The sequence below is a fragment of the Oncorhynchus kisutch genome, linkage group LG26 (assembly GCF_002021735.2).
Source record: "Oncorhynchus kisutch isolate 150728-3 linkage group LG26, Okis_V2, whole genome shotgun sequence".
Taxonomy (NCBI): domain Eukaryota; kingdom Metazoa; phylum Chordata; class Actinopteri; order Salmoniformes; family Salmonidae; genus Oncorhynchus; species Oncorhynchus kisutch.
In genome coordinates this window covers 16,827,835-16,848,471 of record NC_034199.2, presented here as the reverse complement: position 1 = coordinate 16,848,471, position 20,637 = coordinate 16,827,835, and the positions used below count along the sequence as shown (strand labels likewise).

The 20,637-nt window shown below is 41.1% G+C and overlaps 1 protein-coding gene and 1 long non-coding RNA gene across 3 annotated transcripts in view; one reads left to right on the top strand and one right to left on the bottom strand.

Moving 5' to 3' along the window:
- Positions 1-10,340: 10,340 nt before the first annotated feature.
- On the bottom strand, positions 10,341-20,564 carry LOC109871082 (uncharacterized). Its single transcript, XR_002252265.2, has 4 exons — positions 20,528-20,564; positions 18,240-18,375; positions 11,057-11,123; positions 10,341-10,744 (listed from the first exon to the last, which is right to left on the bottom strand). It is a non-coding gene; the product is annotated as an uncharacterized LOC109871082 (long non-coding RNA).
- The window catches only part of mid1 (midline 1), a 61,348-nt gene continuing 51,961 nt past the window's right edge, over positions 11,251-20,637 (top strand). For both annotated transcript variants that reach the window (XM_020461906.2, XM_031805924.1), the window contains exon 1: positions 11,251-11,356. The gene's annotated coding sequence lies outside the window, so the exon portion shown is untranslated. The remainder of the gene's footprint in view (positions 11,357-20,637) is intronic.

Sequence of the window (20,637 nt, the reverse complement as noted above, 5' to 3'; positions counted from 1 at the left end):
ACCCTGACTATTTACATTGACACCCCATCCCCCTTTGTTTTTACACTGCTGCTACTCACTGTTTATTATCTATGCATAGTCACTTTACCCCTACCTACATGTACAAATTACCTCGACTAACCTGTACCCCCGCACATTGACTTGTTACCGGCACCCCCTGTATATAGCCTCATTATTGTTATTTTATTGTGTTACTTTTTATTTAAAAAATGTACTTTAGTTTTATTTCTTATTTCTTGGTTAAGGGCTTGTAAGTAAGATTTCACGGTAAGGTCTACACCTGTTGTATTCGGCTCGTGACAAAAAAAAATGTTTTAATTTCATTTGAGGTGCTTGTTTTAACCTCATATTCAGTCTTCTAGACCTCTGTTCAGCTACCTCTCCATGTAAATCAGAAGGAATGTCTGCTATTCAAAAGAACATCTTCATTGTTTATTTTATTTAACCTTTATTTAACTAGGCAAATCATTTAAGAACAAATTCTTATTTGCAGTGATGGCCTACCAAAAGGCAAAATGCCTCCTGCAGAGACGGGGGATAAAAAATAAGAATAAGAATATAGGACAAAACACACATCAAGAGAGACAACACAACACTGCATATAGAGAGACCTAAGACAAGAACATAGCAAGGCAGCAACACATCACAACACAGCATGGTAGCAACACAACATGACAACAACATGGTAGCAACACAACATGGTAGCAGCACAAAACATGGGTACAAAATTATTGGGCACAGACAACAGCACAAAGGGCAAGAATTTACAGACAACAATACATCACGCGAAGCAGCCACAACTGTCAGTAAGAGTGTCCATGATTGAGTCTTTGACTGAAGAGATTGAGATAAAACTGTCCACTTTGAGTGTTTGTTGCAGCTCGTTCCAGTCGCTAGCTGCAGCGAACTGAAAAGAGGAGCGACCCAGGGATGTGTGTGCTTTGGGGACCTTCAACAGAATGTGACTGGCAGAACGGGTGTTGTATGTGGAGGATGAGGGCTGCAGTAGAGATCTCAGAAAGGGGGGAGTGAGGCCTAGGAGGGTTTTATAAATAAGCATCAACCAGTGGGTCTTGCGATGGGTATACAGAGATGACCAGTTTACAGAGGAGTATAGAGTGCAGTGATGTGTCCTATAAGGAGCATTGGTGGCAAATCTGATGGCCGAATGGTAAAGAACATCTAGTCGCTTGAGAGCACCCTTACCTGCCCATTATAAATTATGTCTCCGTAATCTAGCAGGGGTAGGATGGTCATCTGAATCAGGGTTAGTTTGGCAGCTGAGGTGAAAGAGGAGCAATTACGATAGAGGAAACCAAGTCTAGACTTAGTTTTAGCCTGCAGCTTTGATATGTGCTGAGAGAAAGACAGTGAACCGTCTAGCCACACTCCCAAGTACTTGAATGAGGTGACTACCTCAAGCTCTAAACCCTCAGAGGTAGTAATCACACCTGTGAGGAGATGATCCAAAAGGAAGTATATTGAGCATATTTTTGTATTTGAGCTAACACGCTTTATTTCATTCCCATTATATTATTTCAGTGTAATAAGAAATGAAAAGACGGTGCCTTAAAAAAGTATTCACATACCTTTACCTTTTCAATGTTTTGTAGTGTAATCACCTGCATTTAAAATGGATTAAATTGAGATTTTGTGTCAGTGATTTACACCTAATGTCAAAGTGGAATTTAGTTTTTTAGAACATTTGAGAAAGTAACAAAAAAATGTTATGCTGAAATATCTTAAATCAGTAAGTATTAAACTCTTTTGTTATGGCCTTAATAAGTTCAGGAGTAAAAATGTGCTGAACAAGTCATATAATAATTTGCGTGGACTCATTCCGTGTTCAATAACAGTGGTTAACATGATTGCGCTACACTCGCAATAACATCTGCTAACCATGTGTGTGACCAATAAAATTGATTTGATTTAATTGGACTACCCAATCTCTGTAGCCCACACATACAATTATCTGTAAGGTCCCTCATTCGAGTAGTGAGCACAGATTCAAAGACCAAGGAGGTTTGTCAATGCCTTGCAAAGAAGGGCACCGATTGGTAGATATGAAGAATTAAAAATAAACAAATAATCAGACGCTGAATATCCCTTTGAGCATGGTGAAGTTATTAATAATTGCACTTTGGATGGTGTATCAATACACCCAGTCAGTACAAAGATACAGGTGTCTTTCTTAACTCAGTTGGCGAAGAGGAAGGAAACTGTTTAAGGATTTTACCATGAGCGCAATGGTGATTTTAAAACAGTTAGAGTTTAATGGTTGTGATATGTGAAATCTGAGGATGGATCAACAACATTGTAGTTACTCCACATTACTAACCTAAATGACAGTGTCAAGAAAGAAGCCTGTACCGAATTAAAATATTCCAAAACATGCATCCTGTTTATAACAAGGCACTTAAGTAATACTGCCAAAAATGTAGCAAAGAAATGAATGTTCTGAATACAAAGCGTTATATTTGGGGCAAGTCCAACACAACACATCACTGAGTACCACGCTTTGTGTATCTATGTTATGGCTATGCTTGTCATAGGCAAGGACTAGGGAGATTTTAAGGTAAAAAATTATCACAATAAATCCATAAGCACACACAAAATCCTAGAGGGAAACCTGGTTCAGTCTGTTTCACTGGGAGACAAATTCACCTTTCAGCAAGACAATAGCCTAAAACACAAGGCCAAATCTACACTGGAGTTGCTTACCAAGATGACATTGAATGCGCCTGAGTGGCCTAGTTACAGTTTTTACTTAAATCATCTTGAGAGTTTATGCCAAAACTTGAAAATGGCTGTCTAGCAACCATCAACAATCAGCTTGTTGTTCGAATAATTTAAAAAAGAATAAGAATAATATTGTACAATCCAGATGTGGAAAGCTCTTAGAGACTTACCCAAAAATACTCACAGTTGTAATCGCCGCCAAAGGTGCATCTTACGAAGTAATTGATTCAGGGGTGGGAATACTTATGTAATTGAGATATTTCAGAGTTTCTTTTCCAATACATTTCACAAAAATGTCTAAAAATATGATTTCACTTTGTCATTATGGGGTATTGTGTGTGTAGATGGGTGAGAATTTCCATTTTAAATGCAGGCTGTAACACAACAAAATGTGGAATAATAAGGTATGAATACCTTCTGAAGGCACTGTAGATACACTACATGGCCAACAGTATGTGAACACGTGCTCATCGAACATCTCATTCCAAAATCATGAGTAGGTCCCCCCTTTGCTGCTATATCAGCCTCCACTCTTCTGGGAAGACTTTCCACTAGATGTTGGAACATTGCTGCTGGGACTTGCTTTCATTCAGCCACAAGACCATTAGCGAGGTCGGGCAATGGTGTTGGGCGATTATGCCTAGCTCGCAGTCGGTGTTCTAATTCATCCCAATGGTTTTTGGTGAGGTTGAGCTCAGGGCTCTGTGCAAGCCAGTCAAGTTCTTCCACGCGGATCTTAACAAACCATTTATGTATAGACCTTGCTTTGTGCAAGTGGGAATTGCCATGCTGAAACAGCAAAGGGCCTTCCCCAAACTATTGCCATAAAGTTGGAAGTACAGAATCATCTAGAATGTAATTGTATGCTTTAGCAATAAGACTTCCCTTCACTGGAAGTAAAGGGCTAGACCGAACCATGAAAAACAGCCCCAGACCATTATTCCTCCTCCACCAAACTTTACAATTGGCACTATGCAATGGGGCAGGTAGCATTCTCATGCCATCCGCCAAAACAAGATTTGTCCATCGGACTTCCACTGCTCCAGAGTCCATTGGTGGTGAGCTTTACACCACTCCAGCCGATGCTTGGCATTGCGCATGGTGATCTTAGGCTTGTGTGCGGCTGCTTGTAAATCCATTTCATGAAGCTCACGACGAACAGTAACTTCCAGATGCAGTTTGGAACTCGGTAGTGAGTGTTGCAACCGAGGACAGCTGATTTTTACACGTTTCAGCGCTCCCGTTCTGTGAGCTTGTGTGGCCTGCCACTTCACGGCAGAGCCGTTGTTGCTCCTTAACGATTCCACTTCACAATAACAGCACTTACAGTTGACCGGGGCAGCTCTAGCAGGGCAGAAAATTGATGAACTGTGAAAAGGTGGCATCCACCTTGGAAAGAAGGCATCCTATGACTGTGAAATGTTGAATGTCACTGAGCTCTTAAGTACAGGCCATTCTACTGCCAATGTTTGTCAATGGAGATTGCACGGCTGTGTGCTCGATTGTACACACCTGTCAGCAAAGGGTGTGGCTGAAATAGCCGAATACACTCATATGAAATGTCCACGTACTTTTGTGGTGAAAAAGTACTGATTGTCATACTTGAGTAAAAATATAGATACCTTAATAGAAAGTTACTAAAGTAAAAGTGAAAGTCACAAAATAGAACTTGAGTAAAAGTCTAAAAGTATTTGGTTTTAAATATACTTAAGTATCAAATGTAACTGTGATTGATAAAATATAGTTAAGCATCAAAAGTAGATGTAAAATAATAAATCATTTCAAATTCCTTATATTTAGCAAAGCAGACAGCACCATTTTCTTGTTTTTAAAATGTATGGATAGCCAGGGGCACACTCCAACACTCAGACATTATTTACAAAGATGCATGTGTTTAGTGACTCCACCAGATCAGAAGCAGTAGAGATGACCAGGGATGTTCTCTTGATAAGTATGTGATTTGGACCCTTTTTCTGTCCTGCTAAGCATCCAGTACTTTGGGTTGTCAGGGAAAATGAATGTAAAAAGTACAATATTTTCTTTAGGAATGTAGTGAAGTAGAAGTAAAAGTTGCCAAAAATATAAATAGCGAAGTAAAGTACAGATACCCCAAAAAATGACTTAAGTTAAAAAAATACTTGAAAGTACTACTTAAGTACTTTACACCACTGCATGTAGCATATGTGTGTGAACTTTGAAAAACATTTTAAATATTGGTATCCTCTAGGAGAGAGGTCATTTTTCGATTCTCCTATTTAGATGGTCTGTCCTTGGGTCGACATAGTGTACTTTAGCACAATGGGGATACAGATGGTTTGGACATTATGGGACAGGAGATCAGTTTGGGTTAACCTCAATATGTCCTTATTCTGGCCAACTGATTCTTAACAAAAACTTTTAAAAAATTAATGTGTTAGCACTCTACTTCATCATAGTAACCAAAAGCCACTTCCAATAAAGACACAGAGTATCCAACTCCTACCAGAGAATTGTGCAACTTCAACAAGGAGCAGTAATTCTCAGAGCTACAGACACAGTGCATTTGGAAACCGATCACGCCTTTATGGTAGAGTGGCCAGATGGAAGCCACTTCTCAGTAAAAGGCACATGACAGCTCGGTTGAAGTTTGCCAAAAGGCACCAAAAGGACTCTCAGACCATGTGCAACAAGATTCTCTGATCTGATGAAACCAATTGAACTCTGTTGCCTGAATGCCAAGAGTCACATCTGGAGGAAACATGGCACCATCCCTACGGTGAAGCACGGTGGTGGCAGCATCATGCTGTGGGGATGTTTTTCAACTGCAGGGACTGGGAGACTAGTCGGGATCGAGGGAAAGATGAATGGAGCAAAGTACAGAGATCCGTGATGAAAATCTGCTCCTGAGCTCTCAGGTCCTCAGACTGGGGCAAAGGTTTACCTTTCAACAGGACAATGTCCCTAAGCACAAAGCCAAGACAACACTGCAGTGGCTTCGGGACAAGTCTCTGAATGTCCTTGAGTGGCCCAGCCAGAGCCCGGACTTGAACCCGATCAAACATCTCTGGAGAGAGCTGAAAATAGCTTTGCAGCTACGCTCCCCTTCCAACCTGACAGAGCTTGTGAGGATCGGCAGAGAAGTTTGGGAGAAACTCCCCAAATACAGGTGTGCTAAGCTTGTAGAGCCATACCCAAAAGACTTGAGGCTGTAATCACTGCCAAAGGCACGTCAACAAAGTAGAGTAAAGGATCTGAATACTTATGTAAATGTGATATTTCAGGGTATTTTTTTGTAACGCATTTGCGAATTGTATTACAAAAAATACCCGGAAATATGGTGTTAACATAAGTATTCAGACCCTTCTAAAAAACTGTTTTTGCTTTGTCATTATGGGGTATTGTCTATAGATTGATGAGGGAGAAAAAAATATATAATCCATTTTAGAACTAGGCTGTAAAATAATCACATTGGGAGCAGTCCAGAGCAGTCCCGTTGACAAACTATTTGAAAAGACGGATCTTGTAAACAGATTTTTTATTAATATGTGGCTTCTCAAAAGTGACTGTAAAATAGAATGGAGCTGAAATATTGCTTAGCAGTGCTTGTTTGTTCTTCATAACTACACTTGCTTTGCAATGTTTCTTGAGACATCAACAAAATATTAATGTCGGGTTGGGAAATAGTTATTGTATTGAATGTTCTGCAACTTATATTACAGACCACATCTGTGTTGTTACAGGTGAGACTACATAGTGAAAGCATCATCACAGTAGTCGAGTGAATACAGTTAGCTTGTTCCCCCTTTGGTAACTTTCTTGGGATTCAAGTCGAACAAATTCCAGGGGAAAACAAAACAAATATCTCAAAGTAAATAACTAGAAACATTGCATTGTTTCTCAGATGTACACTAAACAAAAATATCACAATGCAACATGCAACATGCAACAATTATTTTACTGAGTTACGGTTAGAGCTTTGGCGGACACCGAATTACGCCTGCCGGGGATTGTCGGTCTCACAGTAATTGACCGTTAATTAACATAAACACATATTGCATCTACTGGCTTCCACACAAGCCACTGATGCAGACCTTTGGAACATCTACATTTGTAAAAGTCTAATAAATCCACGTAATATAGCCTACATACGTAAATCCATTATTTATTTTCGACAGGTCAAAAGAAGCATAATATGAAGAAAATGTGGTCTATTTCAGAAGAACAGAGTAACATACTCTGAGGTGTCCTTACATCAGGTCCTGATCTGGCTATGCCATATGGCTGTGGGCTACACTAGTTCATTTAGAAGACATGCTTTTGCTTAGAATTCCGTGTCGTTGTTTTATGTTATTTGATAGTACGAAGAATATATTTCATCAAAGCTGAATAAAAGTGAAAACAGGTTTTTCAAAATGTTTGCAAATGTATTAACAATGTACAACAGAAACACCTTATTTACCTAAGTATTCAGACCCTTTGCTATGAGACTCGAAGTTTAGCTCAGCCGCATCCTGTTTCTATTGATCAGCCTTGAGATGTTTCTATAACTTGACTGAAGTCCACCTGTGGTAAATTCAATTGATTTTACATCATTTGGAAAGACACACACCTGTCTATATAAGGTCCCGCAGTTGACTGTGCATGTTAGAGCAAAAACAAAGCCATGAAGTCAAAGGGATTGTTCGTAGAGCTCCGATACAGGATTGTGTCGAGGCACAGATATGGGGAAGAGTACCAAAACATTTCTGCAGCATGGAAGGTCCCCAAGAACACAGTGGCCCCATCATTCTTAAATTGAAGAAGTTTGCAACCACCAAGACTCTTTCTAGAGCTGGGGAGCCCACCCACTGGGGAGCCAGGCCCAGCCAATCAGAATGAGTTTTTCCCCACAAAAGGGCTTTATTACAGACAGAAATAGTCCTCAATTTCATCAGCTGTCCGGGTGGCTGGTCTCAGATGATCCTGCAGGTGAAGAAGCGGGATGTGGAGGTCCTGGGCTGGTGTGGTTACACGTGGTCTGCAATTGTGAGGCTGGTTGGACGAAGTGCCAAACTCTCTAACACAACATTGGAGGCGGCTTATGGTAGAGAAATGAACATTCAATTCTTTGACAACAGCTCTGGTTGACACTCCTGCAGTCAGCATGCCAATTGCATGTTCCCTCAAAACTTGAGACATCTGTGGCGTTGTGTTATGTGACAAAACTGCACATTTTAGAGTGGCCTTACATTGTCCCCAGTACAAGGTGCACCTGTGTAATAATCATGCTGTTTAATCAGCTTCTTGATATGCCACACCTGTCAGGTGGATAGATTATCTTGGCAAAGAAGAAATGCTAACGAACAGGGATGTAAACTCATTTCTGCACAAACTCTGGAAGAAATACGATTTTTGGGCATGTGGAACATTTCTGGGACCTTTAATTTCAGCTCATGAAACATGGGACCAACACTTTACATGTTGCGTTCATATTTTTGTTCAGTACACATTCACCAAAGGTAATTGCTACACTCTTAGCGCCTCTTATTCTATCTAAACCTAAAAGGGTTCTCTGGCTTTCCCCTTAGGAGAACCATTTGTAGTACCATTTTGGTACTAGGTAGAACCCTTTTGGGTTCCATGTAGAACCTTCTCTGGAAGGGGTTCTACCTGGAATGATAAAGGGTTCTACACTCAAAATAATTGTGTGTTAAAAACAACCCAACGCTGGGTAAAGAGTGGACAGAACACATTTTGGGTTATTTTTAACCCAGTCAGTTGCCACTTAGATGGGTTATTGAGCTATGATCCACCGGTGAGATCAGAAGACTGGAGGTGTGGCTTAGTAGGTTCTTGGCTTTCAGATAGCTATTTTTTTACCACCTGTGAGAGTAAATGTAATTCCGGTTAATCTGTTCTGTTGTGTTTTTCAGTATATGTTAAGGTTGAGCACTGACACTTTCGTTGTGTAGTGAGTCTTACACAAGTTGACTGTCTCAAGTGCCTATGTGTATGCCAAGTGCATCGATGTTGTCCCCACCATTAGCCATGGATTACCAGCAACGTCAGTACTAAGCTGCCGCTTTCAAGGAGTGGGACACTAACTCAGACGTTTATAAGAACTCCTGCTACGCCCTGCCAATGAAGCAACAAACAAGCAAAGCATCATTACAGGACTAAGATTGAATCCTACTACACTGGCTCTTCACTTTTCCATTATTTCTCTATTTTCTTTCTCTCTGCATTGTCGGGAAGGGCCTGTAACCATTTCACTGTTAGTCCACACCTTTTGTTTACCAACAAAAGTATATTTCTTAGTTAACACTTCATGATATTTCAAATGTTATTTGTAGTGTATTAAAATATGTAACAGGCAATAATATTTCAGGAAATGTAAGCAACATGAAGAGGAAGGACGTTTACTCTCGTGGGTGGCCTACAATAACAATCTTAATGCCACCCCACACATAGGCAATGACTCCTAAAAATAACCTATGGACTGGAAAATAAAAAAAAAATATATAAATACATACATGTTGGGTCAACCCAGCATGAAAGTGAAAAAAACAACTGATGGATAAATGAATAATGCATGGCCTTTTACGGGCATGGCTTTCCATATCATTATTTTGGCCTCCTGTGAGTGGAAATATCATTCCTGTTCATCATGTTTAATTTGTACACTGCACATTCCAATTATTTCGAACCTTACACATTGTAATATAAAATTAAATTGCATTATTATTGTTTTTTTTATTTTTTTTTATTTCACCTTTATTTAACCAGGTAGGCTAGTTGAGAACAAGTTCTCATTTGCAACTGCGACCTGGCCAAGATAAAGCATAGCAGTGTGAGCATACAACAAAGAGTTACACATGGAGTAAACAATTAACAAGTCAATAACACAGTAGAAAACAAAGGGGGGGTCTATATACAATGTGTGCAAAAGGCATGAGGAGGTAGGCAAATAATTACAATTTTGCAGATATCATAACTAAGCAGTAACTAACCCAACATTCAGATATGCAGAGGCACTTAAAGGACTCATACTTGTATAAACCTCAATAAAACCCCAAAAGTGTCCGTGCTTAAATGTAATGTGTTGACTTTACAACAGAACAGATTCATTGGAATTATATTTACTCTCACGAGTGAGCAAAAATAACTATCTGAAAGCCAAGCTCCTACTAAGCCCCAACTACAGTCTTCAGATCTGACGCGGTGCATCATAGCTACAGAAAATCAGGGTTTCCTAAACTCGGTTCTTGTGCCCCACCTGGTTTCACATTTAGTTTTTTGCCCTAGCACTACACAGCTGATACCAATCAACGCTTGGTAACGAGTTGGTTGGTTGTTTTTAACCCAACATTCAGTAGAGTGTGCCTGGAACGAAAAAAGGTTTTTGTCTGAAGAGTGTACAACTCACTGGAGAAAACGCTGAAGGCTGTTAGTTAACATTCCAAGGCATGTCTTAATTTCAATATTAATGCTTGCTAAATTGATTGGGGTAAAACATTGGTGCTCAGACAAAGCAGGAGACCCTGAGCGATAAATCTAGTTTCCAACCATATAATTATGCGTTTTATGTATCAAAGAAATGTCAAGTGAAAGCAAGCAGCAATTAAGCAGAAGATAGGCCTTGATAATAAGTAGTCATTTCATTTTATTGGAGTCACTGAAACTGAGGGAATTTCCTCAAGGTTTTCTAAGGTCCTCATTGAATCTTCTGCCATGTTACCAAAAAAGTCCAGTTAGCATCAAATATGACTTGTCCTCAGGGAGGTATGTTTACTTCAGACCCATAAGATCACACCACTGTGATGATGAAATCGGTCATTTATTTCAAACATTTGCTATCAATCCCGCAGGTTTTAGGGTCTTTAGCTGAGAAATTCAATTCGGCCTTTTTCTAATTACAACGGGTGTGTTGCCTGTTAGCGTAGGATGATGCCTAGGGAGATTCATTCTGTTCCAGACTTCTTTATCTCTGTGTGTCCTCTCTGCTGTGGTATCTCAGTGGAGAATGCCCAGGGCCATGTGGGATACACTGTTAAGATGAAAGAGCATTAATCCCCATTATCAGGAACTGATTTTCCACCCACGGCTAACAGACCTAGCCCTAGTAAACACAAGTCTCCCTGACTTTCCTCCTAAGTCTAATTAATTTGTTGTTGTATTTTGCAGCTAACTACCAAAAGATAATCAATAAGTTACTAAGTTTGTGCATATTTCATGCAGAACAGATAAGTTCCCCCACCATATGTGTAGGTGGAATGATGACTTACAGTGAGTATAATTAGTGTGAATTCAAATGGAAATATTTGTACATTGTGTGTGGGTAGAACTTTAAAGGCATTACTGTAATGTCAGCTCCCCTGGGGTGGAAGGACTCACCCCAGCCCAGCTTTCTGTGCTCCTGTGTAAACCTGTGAGGCAGATGAGAAGCAGAGTGTGTGTCAACATGGTATGTGTGTGTACACACCCTGATGAAGGGGAGTGTACAGCAGCGAGACAGAACACCTTCCAACCTCCTGTATGTTTCTACCAGAGGAATCCTGGCTGACTGCTGCCTGACGGAGACATTCTGCCTGGCCACATTCTGCTGTTCTGCCATTATTCACCTGGGAGAGACTCACACATGGCAGCCATGGGGAGCCAGGTAAGATACATACTGTAGAGATCTAAGGACAAATGGCAACATTGGAATAGTGATGAGACTATGAATTGTATTCAGAATTGAGTTTTTGTACAGTGTAACTTTTCCATGACTTTCACTTGCGTCCCTCAACAACCAAATTGTTAAGCTAACCATTGCTGACTCATCATTGTTGTCTCCCCTGCACACGGTGTACAATTTCTTGCGCATAGGCAGAGAATGTGATTAGGGATTACAAAGTGATTAGGATAATACATCCTCAGTATTGCATCCGAAGGACTATAAAAAAAGGCCTATATAAAGATTTGATCAATCTCTCTTAAATGGATATTGATGAGACTCGGGGGGCCTAATATTGCTTGACACTTTCTGCCAGTCTGAGAGAACAGAATAGGAATGTGCTGTAAGTAAATTCCTGTTACTGAGCTACTGGTCAGGTGTTGAAGTCCCAGGGTGTGTGTTTGTGTGTGTGAGAGAGAGAGTGTTCCAAGTAAGGAGGAGCAGGAATTGCTGTAAAAGAACAGGTTGAGACTGGTGTGGACATGAATCATACCTGCTGACAGGTCCAGTGAGTTACCAGGTACCACAAAGAGGAAACTGTTCTGACTTTGGCTTATTAAACAGAAAAATGTACGTATACTTCATTTCAGGGATCCAGTCAACTGTCATGTGGCTACTGTACATAAGGAGGTCAGAGGGTTCCGTTCCTTGTAATTTTACACCATAAATCTCATAATTTCAAATAAACGTTATGTCATATATCTTAACCTAAAGCTTTTTGGTGGAAACGACAGCAGTGCCATGTTATTTTAGGAAAGGATACACTACATTTAATTGAGCCAAAAATGGTAAAAGTGGGAATCTGGTATATTCATTTTTGTTCTCTCTAGTTTCCCTCATGTGCAGCCTAGATGCATCTGGTAGTGATCTAACACTTCAAACATTTTCTTTGTAAACTTGGTCTTAAATAGATTGAAACAGTTGTACTTTCTCTCAACATTATTTTGTGCTTTCTTTGCCTTGAGGACTGAATTCTGTAACCAGCCCTTTAAAAAAAAAAAAAATTAAGAATAATCCTGAGTGCAATGGATTTCTTGTGATTTTTTTATTTACGTTTAGCAATGTGAATTGTAGTTTGTTGGTTTATCACCTCTTAAACCCCACTTTTGCCTCACTACTATCCTTCTTAATGATAAATGAACCCAATGTATCCATCCCAGGTCAAGAGAGCCAGGGCCATTAGTGAGAGTGAATTTGCTAGGCCTGGGTGTTGTGACCAGGGGAGAATGACTGCCCACTCTAATTGGAGCCATGAAGTTCAATGCAGACCGTGGTACTGCAGGCATTTGCAAAAGAACAGGATCCCCATTAGGGAATGAGAAAATGTCAAACTTCATGGTCAATCTTTGTGTAAATAAAGCTTTTTTTTTTGTAAGAGAATCATGGTACCAATAATATGTATTCTATTACACCAGATGTATGTCCTCGAATATTTAGCCGATTATTTAAAAATTGCAAACAGAAGAAGTTATGAGGATAATTTAGTAGCTAATGGCAGCCTGTAGTACCCGGGCGGCCTTCAACTTGAGATACTCAATAGTGAGATACTCACTGAGCTAGCCTGCAACATCCCTACCTGGAGTAGTAACTCAAAGTGCATGCGCATCTTAAACCGACTTCCCTGGCTTCAAATGCGCTATTGAGTCTTCACATAGGAATCAATGGTGTCATGTGATCAATGGCTTTGTCCATTCCTATATTATTCCCAGCCAATGGTTGTGACAGAGCATACATCTGTGTTGATGTGAGCCCAAGGGTTGTACTATACTGCATTGACTGTGGAAAGAGTGATGCTGAGTCTGTGAGTCAGTCACCACAATGTGTGGTTGGATACTCCTCTGCTGTTGGAGTCTGGAGCACAAGCTCCAGTTCCCAGAGAAGACAATCTGAGCTCAGTGGAAAAGGCGACTGTTTAAACCATTTTGAAATCTATTGTTGGAGCCAAGTTTGGGGAATGTGTCCTGCAAAGACTTGAGCAAGTGAGATATATGGAGAAGGAATGAAAGGAGGATATTCTGCATGCTTCTAGCCAGCCAAAGATATGAAGCGTACAAGTTCTCTCAGTTAACTCTTGTTGAGGACTACTCAACCCCATCTAGCCAGGGCCCTCTACAGAAACTATAACCTATAGTGTAAAAAATTATATCCCAAGAAGTGATAGCTAACATCTATCCACTTTATTCCTTGTCTATGATAACCCATTTCCTCGGTGTCTTAAGTAAAACTCTGTTTCTGGGAGAGATAAGAGATACAAGGCACAGTACAATAGAGTCTGTATTAAAGGTAACTGATGATTTAAGCAGGCATCATGAATGTGCTAATGACTAAGTTTAGTCAGCCAGTTTTTAGCCGTGTAACTGTCTGACACATCTGAGAATTACCTAGACATTTCCCACCTTTTCATCTGAGTTGCGATAAAACAGCTTTAAGTTAATATTTTGCTTAATAAAGACATACATCTAATAGTCTAACAGTGTAAGAAAATCCATCAGAAGCTGCTGGAAGCAATTACAGGGCTCTCCAAGCAGAAAAGAATGTGTCAGGCTTTCACCACAGACTTACAAAAGAATGATACATTTTTCAGGAAACAAGAAAAGCCAACAGGCTTTGGCTATTAGACTGTGCTGTGGAACTAAACATAACCTTATTTTCCCGTAAGTTACTGCCTGTCCCTATTTAACTGGGAAACCAACAGACATTCAGTATTGTAGTGTTTCTCCGGCATTTTTTTTTTTATTGCAACTCTTCCCAGAGTTTCTCTGCAAATGCTTTTTGTGCTGAACATTTGAGTCACTTAATCTGCAGACTTCTTCGTGCTTAGGATGTCCAAGTTTTAGAGTGAGCCATGGTAGCTAGTCATAGCGTGCAAAGTCAAATCTATGTTGTACATTTAACTCAGAAAGTGTGAAATGTACACTAACACCACTCAACTGGTGTTAAAATAACACTTTTGAAAGTGTTAAAGGTCCTGCACAGTCATACTGAAAAGTACTTTGTCTCATGGTTAGCTACCAGTAAGTAGGAAAATACAGGCTGAGTGGGCGGGGAGCTTATATTGATGACCTCACCTTGACTGACAGCTCATTGAAACGCCTATGTCAAGCAACTTGGATGCAGTTTTGCAATTAAAGTAAATAAATAAATAAATTTCACCTTTATTTAACCAGGTAGGCTTATTCTCATTTACAACTGCAACCTGGCCAAGATAAAGCAAAGCAGTGAGACAAACGAGTTGCACATGGGATAAACAAACGTACAGTCAATAACACAATAGAAAAATCTATATGCAGTGTGTGCAAATGTAGTAAGATTAGGGAGGTAAGGCAATAAATAGGCCATAGTGGCGAAATAATTACAATTCAGCAATTAAACACTGGAGTGATAGATGTGCAGAAGATGAATGTGCAAGTAGAGATACTGGGGTGCAAAGGAGCAAAAAATATATAACAATATGGGGATGAGGTAGTTGGGTGGGCTATTTACAGATGGGCTGTGTACAGGTACAATGATCAGTAAGCTGCTCTGACAGCTGATGCTTAAAGTTAGTGGGAGAGATATAAGACTCCAGCTTCAGTGATTTTTGCAATTCGTTCCAGTCATTGGCAGCAGAGAACTGGAAGGAAAGGCGGCCAAAGGAGGAGTTGGCTTTGGGGGTTACCAGTGAAATTTCCCTTCTGGAGAGCGTGCTACAGGTGGGTGCTGCTATGGTGACCAGTGAGCTGAGATAAGGTGGGGCTTTACCTAGCATAGACTTATAGATGACCTGGAGCCAGTGGATTTGGCGACTAATATGAAGTGAGGGCCAACCAACGAGAGCATACAGGTCGCAGAGGTGGGTAGTACGTATATGGGGCTTTGGTGACAAAACGGATGGCACTGTGATAGCAAATTGGATGTAGTCTGAGTAGAGTGTTGGAAGATATTTAGTAAATGACAGCGCCAAAGTCAAGGATTGGTAGGAGGGTCAGTTTTACAAGGGTGTGTGTGGCAGCATGAGTGAAGGAAGCTTTGTTGCCAAATAGGAAGCCGATTCTAGATTTAATTTTGTATTGGAGATGCTTAATGTGAGTCTGGAAGGAGAGTTTACAGTCTAACCAGGCACCTACGTATTTGTAGTGATCCACATATTCTTAGTCAGAACCGTCCAGTAGTGATGCTAGACGGGCAGGTGGGTGCAGGCAGCGATCGGTTGAAGAGCATGCATTTAGTTTCACTTACATTTAAGAGCAGTTGGAGGCCACAGATGGAGTGTTGTATGGCATTGAAGCTTGTCTGGAGGTTTGTTAACACAGTGTCAAAAGAAGGGAGCCAAATAGGAAGCCGATTCTAGATTTGGGGTGGCAGGGTAGCCTAGTGGTTAGAGCATTGGACTAGTAACTTGAAGGTTGCAAGTTCAAATCCCTGAGCTGAGAAGGTGCAAATCTGTTGTTCTGCCCCTGAACAGGCAGTTAACCCACTGTTCCTAGGCCGTCATTGAAAATAAGAATTTGTTCTTAACTGACTTGCCTAGTTAAATAAAGGTAAAATAAAAAAGGTCCAGAAGTATACAGAATGGTGTTGTCTGCTTTGAGGTGGATCAGAGAATCACCAGCAACAAGAGCGACATTGATTTATACAGAGAAATATTTTGACCGTTTTGGAAACTTTAGAGTGTTTTCTATCCTAATCTGACAATTATATGCATATTCTAAATTCTGGGCCTGAAAAATAGGCAGTTTAATTTGGGTACGTTTTCCATCCAAACATCAAAATACTGCCCCCTACACTCAACAGGTTAAAGTGTCCGAGAACTTTTTGTGCTACAGGATGCAAATTTATGTTTGAAAAAGCTAGCCTTTGCTTTCCTAACTGCCTGTGTATATTGGTTCCTGACTTCCCTGAAAAGTTGCGTAATGCGGGGGCTATTCGATGCTAATGCAGTATGCCACAGGATGGTTTTGCGCTGTCTAAGGGGTAGTCAAGTCTGCAGTGAACCAAGGGTTATATCTGTTCTTAGTTTTACATTTTTTGAATGGGGCATGCTTATTTAAGATGGTGAGGAAAGCACTTTTAAAGAATAACCAGGCATCCTCTACTGACTGAATGAGGTCAATATCCTACCAGGATACCTGGGCCAAGTCGATTAGAAAGGCCTGCTCGCTTAAGTGTTTTAGGGAGCGTTTGACAGTGATGAGGAGTGGTCGTTTGACCAGTGATGAAGGGTGGTCTGCTGAAGACAGCAGAGGTGTATTTAGAGGGCAGGTTGGTCAGGATGATATCTATGAGGGTGCCCGTGTTTTGCCTAGTAGGTTCCTTGATATTTTGTGTGCGATTGAGGGCATCTAGTTTAGAGTGTAGGACGGACGGGGTATAAGCATATGCCAGTTTAGGTCACTTAAAAGTACAAATGGGTGAATAAAACACTTTGGGAGGAGGATTCTGATGTCAACATGCATGGAAACCAAGGCTTTTACGGTTAGAGAGGTCAACAAATGATAGCACCTGGGAAATAGGAGTGGAACTGAAGGCTACAGGGCCTGGGTTAACCTTTACATCAGAGGAGGACTAGGATAAGTGTACGACTAAAGGCTATAACAACTGGTCGTCTAGTGCGTTGGGGACAGAGAATAAAAGGATCAGGTTTCTTGGCATGGGGAATAGATTCAGGGCATAATGTACTGACAATGGTATGGTAAGATGTGAGTACAGTGGAGGTAAACCTAGGTGTTGAGTAATGATGAGAGGTTGTCTCTAGAGGCACCAGTTAAGCCAGAGGTCTCCGCATGTGTGTGTGGTGGGACAAAAAAAAAAGCTATCTAAGGCATTGAGTGGGACTGAGGGCTCTACAGTGAAAGAAAACAATAAGAACTAGCCAAGACAGCAGTAGACAAGGCATATTGACATTAGAGAGAGGCATAAAGCAATCACAGGTATTGATCAGGAAAGCTAAGACAACAACGGGTAAATGGCGACGAATGTGCAGAGTGGGTCAGTTAGGTACATACAGGACCTGAGTTTGAGGCTGGGGCCGACAGGTAAACAAAATGAGGTACAGTGTTATTAAAACAGTCCAGGAGGAATCAGCTGTGTAGCCGAGTGATAATAGGGTGAAAAGAGCAGCAATAGGTGAGTCAGGGTGTCGTTTGGTAGTCACTACTACGTTAGGCGATTAGAGGACACAGCATTCAGAAAAGCTAGCGGGCCGGGGCTAGTAGATGGTTCTTCGGCGACATCATAACAGAATAGCCTGTTGAGACCACATCGGGCGATCACGTCGGCAGTCCAGTCGTGATGGATCGGGCGGGGCTCCGTGTCGATAATAAAGGGTCCAGGCCAATTGGCAAAGGAGGTATTGTAGCACTAGAATTAGCAGGTATATGGGCATAGCTCAAGTCTAGCTGGTGCTTGCTTCAGGACAGAGGCGTTAGCTAACAGTAGCCACTCGTTTGCAGCTAGCTGCGATGCCAGAGCGGCAGGAATCCAGTGATGTGGTAAAGAGAAGCAGTCCGATATGCTCTGGGTTGATATTGCGCCGTGCAGACTGGCAGGTGTTGTCCGAGCTAAGGCTGGCTGGTGACCAAGAAAAAGGTGAAGACCTCTAGCCGTGGCTAACAAAGACTAGTAGCTAGTTAGCTGGCTAGCTACTGATGGAAGTTCCAGTTATAAGGAATACAAATAGCAGATCCGTACCGCATTGGGTGAGGCGAGTTGCAGGAAAGTATACTTAGTTAGTAGATAGATAAGATTAAGATGTATAGGAAAAAGACAGGCTATTTACACGGGATAAGACAAAGACAAACACACACGTCCTACTGCTACGCCATCTTGGATCCTAATCAAAACTTACCAAGAAAATCACAGCACTGAAGGATGTGTTGACTTGACAACTGTGTCGGAGTTGTTAATGACCCTTGCCCCACTTTTGTTCCATGCTGGCTGAAGACCAGATCCAGTGACAGACGAAAGGGGAAACATGTAAGTACCTTTGCCATATGGATGAAGAGGGTAAACCTTTAATTATAGAGTGCATTTGTAGCCAGACCCTTTGAACTTTTACACACAATACCCCATAATGACAAAGTTTTACAAATCCCTTTGGCCCTGCAGTCTAGGGGGGGGTGGAAACGAACCCGTGACATACATTGCCTTGCGAAAGTATTCGACCCCCTTGAACTTTGCGACCTTTTGCCACATTTCAGGCTTCAAACATAAAGATATAAAACTGTCTTTTTTTGTGAAGAATCAACAACAAGTGGGACACAATCATGAAGTGGAATGACATTTATTGGATATTTCAAACTTTTTTAACAAATCAAAAACTGAAGAATTGGGCGTGCAAAATTATTCAGCCCCTTTACTTTCAGTGCAGCAAACTCTCTACTCTCTCCAGAAGTTCAGTGAGGATCTCTGAATGATCCAATGTTGACCTAAGTGACTAATGATGATAAATACAATCCACCTGTGTGTAATCAAGTCTCTGTATAAATGCACCTGCACTGTGATAGTCTCAGAGGTCCGTTAAAAGCGCAGAGAGCATCATGAAGAACAAGGAACACACCAGGCAGGTCCGAGATACTGTTGTGAAGAAGTTTAAAGCCGGATTTGGATACAAAAAGATTTCCCAAGCTTTAAACATCCCAAGGAGCACTGTGCAAGCGATAATATTGAAATGGAAGGAGTATCAGACCACTGCAAATCTACCAAGACCTGGCCGTCCCTCTAAACTTTCAGCTCATACAAGGAGAAGACTGATCAGAGATGCAGCCAAGAGGCCCATGATCACTCTGGATGAACTGCAGAGATCTACAGCTGAGGTGGGAGACTCTGTCTATAGGACAACAATTAGTCGTATATTGCACAAATCTGGCCTTTATGGAAGAGTGGCAAGAAGAAAGCCATTTCTTAAAGATATCCATAAAAAGTGTTGTTTAAAGTTTGCCACAAGCCACCTGGGAGACACACCAAACATGTGGAAGAAGGTGCTCTGGTCAGATGAAACCAAAATTGAAAAACGTTATGCAAAACGTTATGTTTGGCGTAAAAGCAACACAGCTCATCACCCTGAACACACCATCCCCACTGTCAAACATGGTGGTGGCAGCATCATGGTTTGGGCCTGCTTTTCTTCAGCAGGGACAGGGAAGATGGTTAGAATTGATGGGAAGATGGATGGAGCCAAATACAGGACCATTCTGGAAGAAAACCTGATGGAGTCTGCAAAAGACCTGAGACTGGGATGGAGATTTGTCTTCCAACAAGACAATGATCCAAAACATAAAGCAAAATCTACAATGGAATGGTTCAAAAATAAACATATCCAGGTGTTAGAATGGCCAAGTCAAAGTCCAGACCTGAATCCAATCGAGAATCTGTGGGAAGAACTGAAAACTGCAGTTCACAAATGCTCTCCATCCAACCTCACTGAGCTCGAGCTGTTTTGCAAGGAGGAATGGGAAAAAAATTCAGTCTCTCGATGTGCAAAACTGATAGAGACATACCCCAAGCGACTTACAGCTGTAATCGCAGCAAAAGGTGGCGCTACAAAGTATTAACTTAAGGGGGCTGAATAATTTTGCACGCCCAATTTTTCAGTTTTTGATTTGTTAAAAAAGTTTGAAATATCCAATAAATGTCGTTCCACTTCATGATTGTGTCCCACTTGATGTTGATTCTTCAAAAAAAATACAGTTTTATATCTTTGTTTGTAGCCTGAAATGTGGCAAAAGGTCGCAAAGTTCAAGGGGGCCGAATACTTTCGCAAGGCACTTGTATCTTGTGCAAATTATAACAGTGAAAAGGAACAGTGAGAACAAAAACCACAGACAACGTAAATCTACCGTCAAACACTCAGGGTTTATTGGTTAAACCAATGGTAATGGGGGGGAAGGGGGGGGGCTGAGCTGGACCCAAGGAAAGAAATAATAAGTATCCAAAAACACCCCAAAGCTAGTCTACCGGCTTCAACAACAGCTAGCTCACTAACCAATAAAATACAGTGGGTGGTCCGCCCAGTTCTAACTAGTGTTATTTAGAAACTATTTACCTACGGTTAGTGTATGCCCATGGGCGACTTGTCTTGGTACCCCCTTTTCCCACCATCAAACAAACAAACACCATAACCAAAACAGTACTCACAGGATAACGGACAAAGTGACATGTAGTTGCAAAAACAAAAGACAGATCTCTAGAAAGAACTGATTGGGATACTTTTAAACCAAGGGAAAGGGGATGTGATTGGGTAAGGG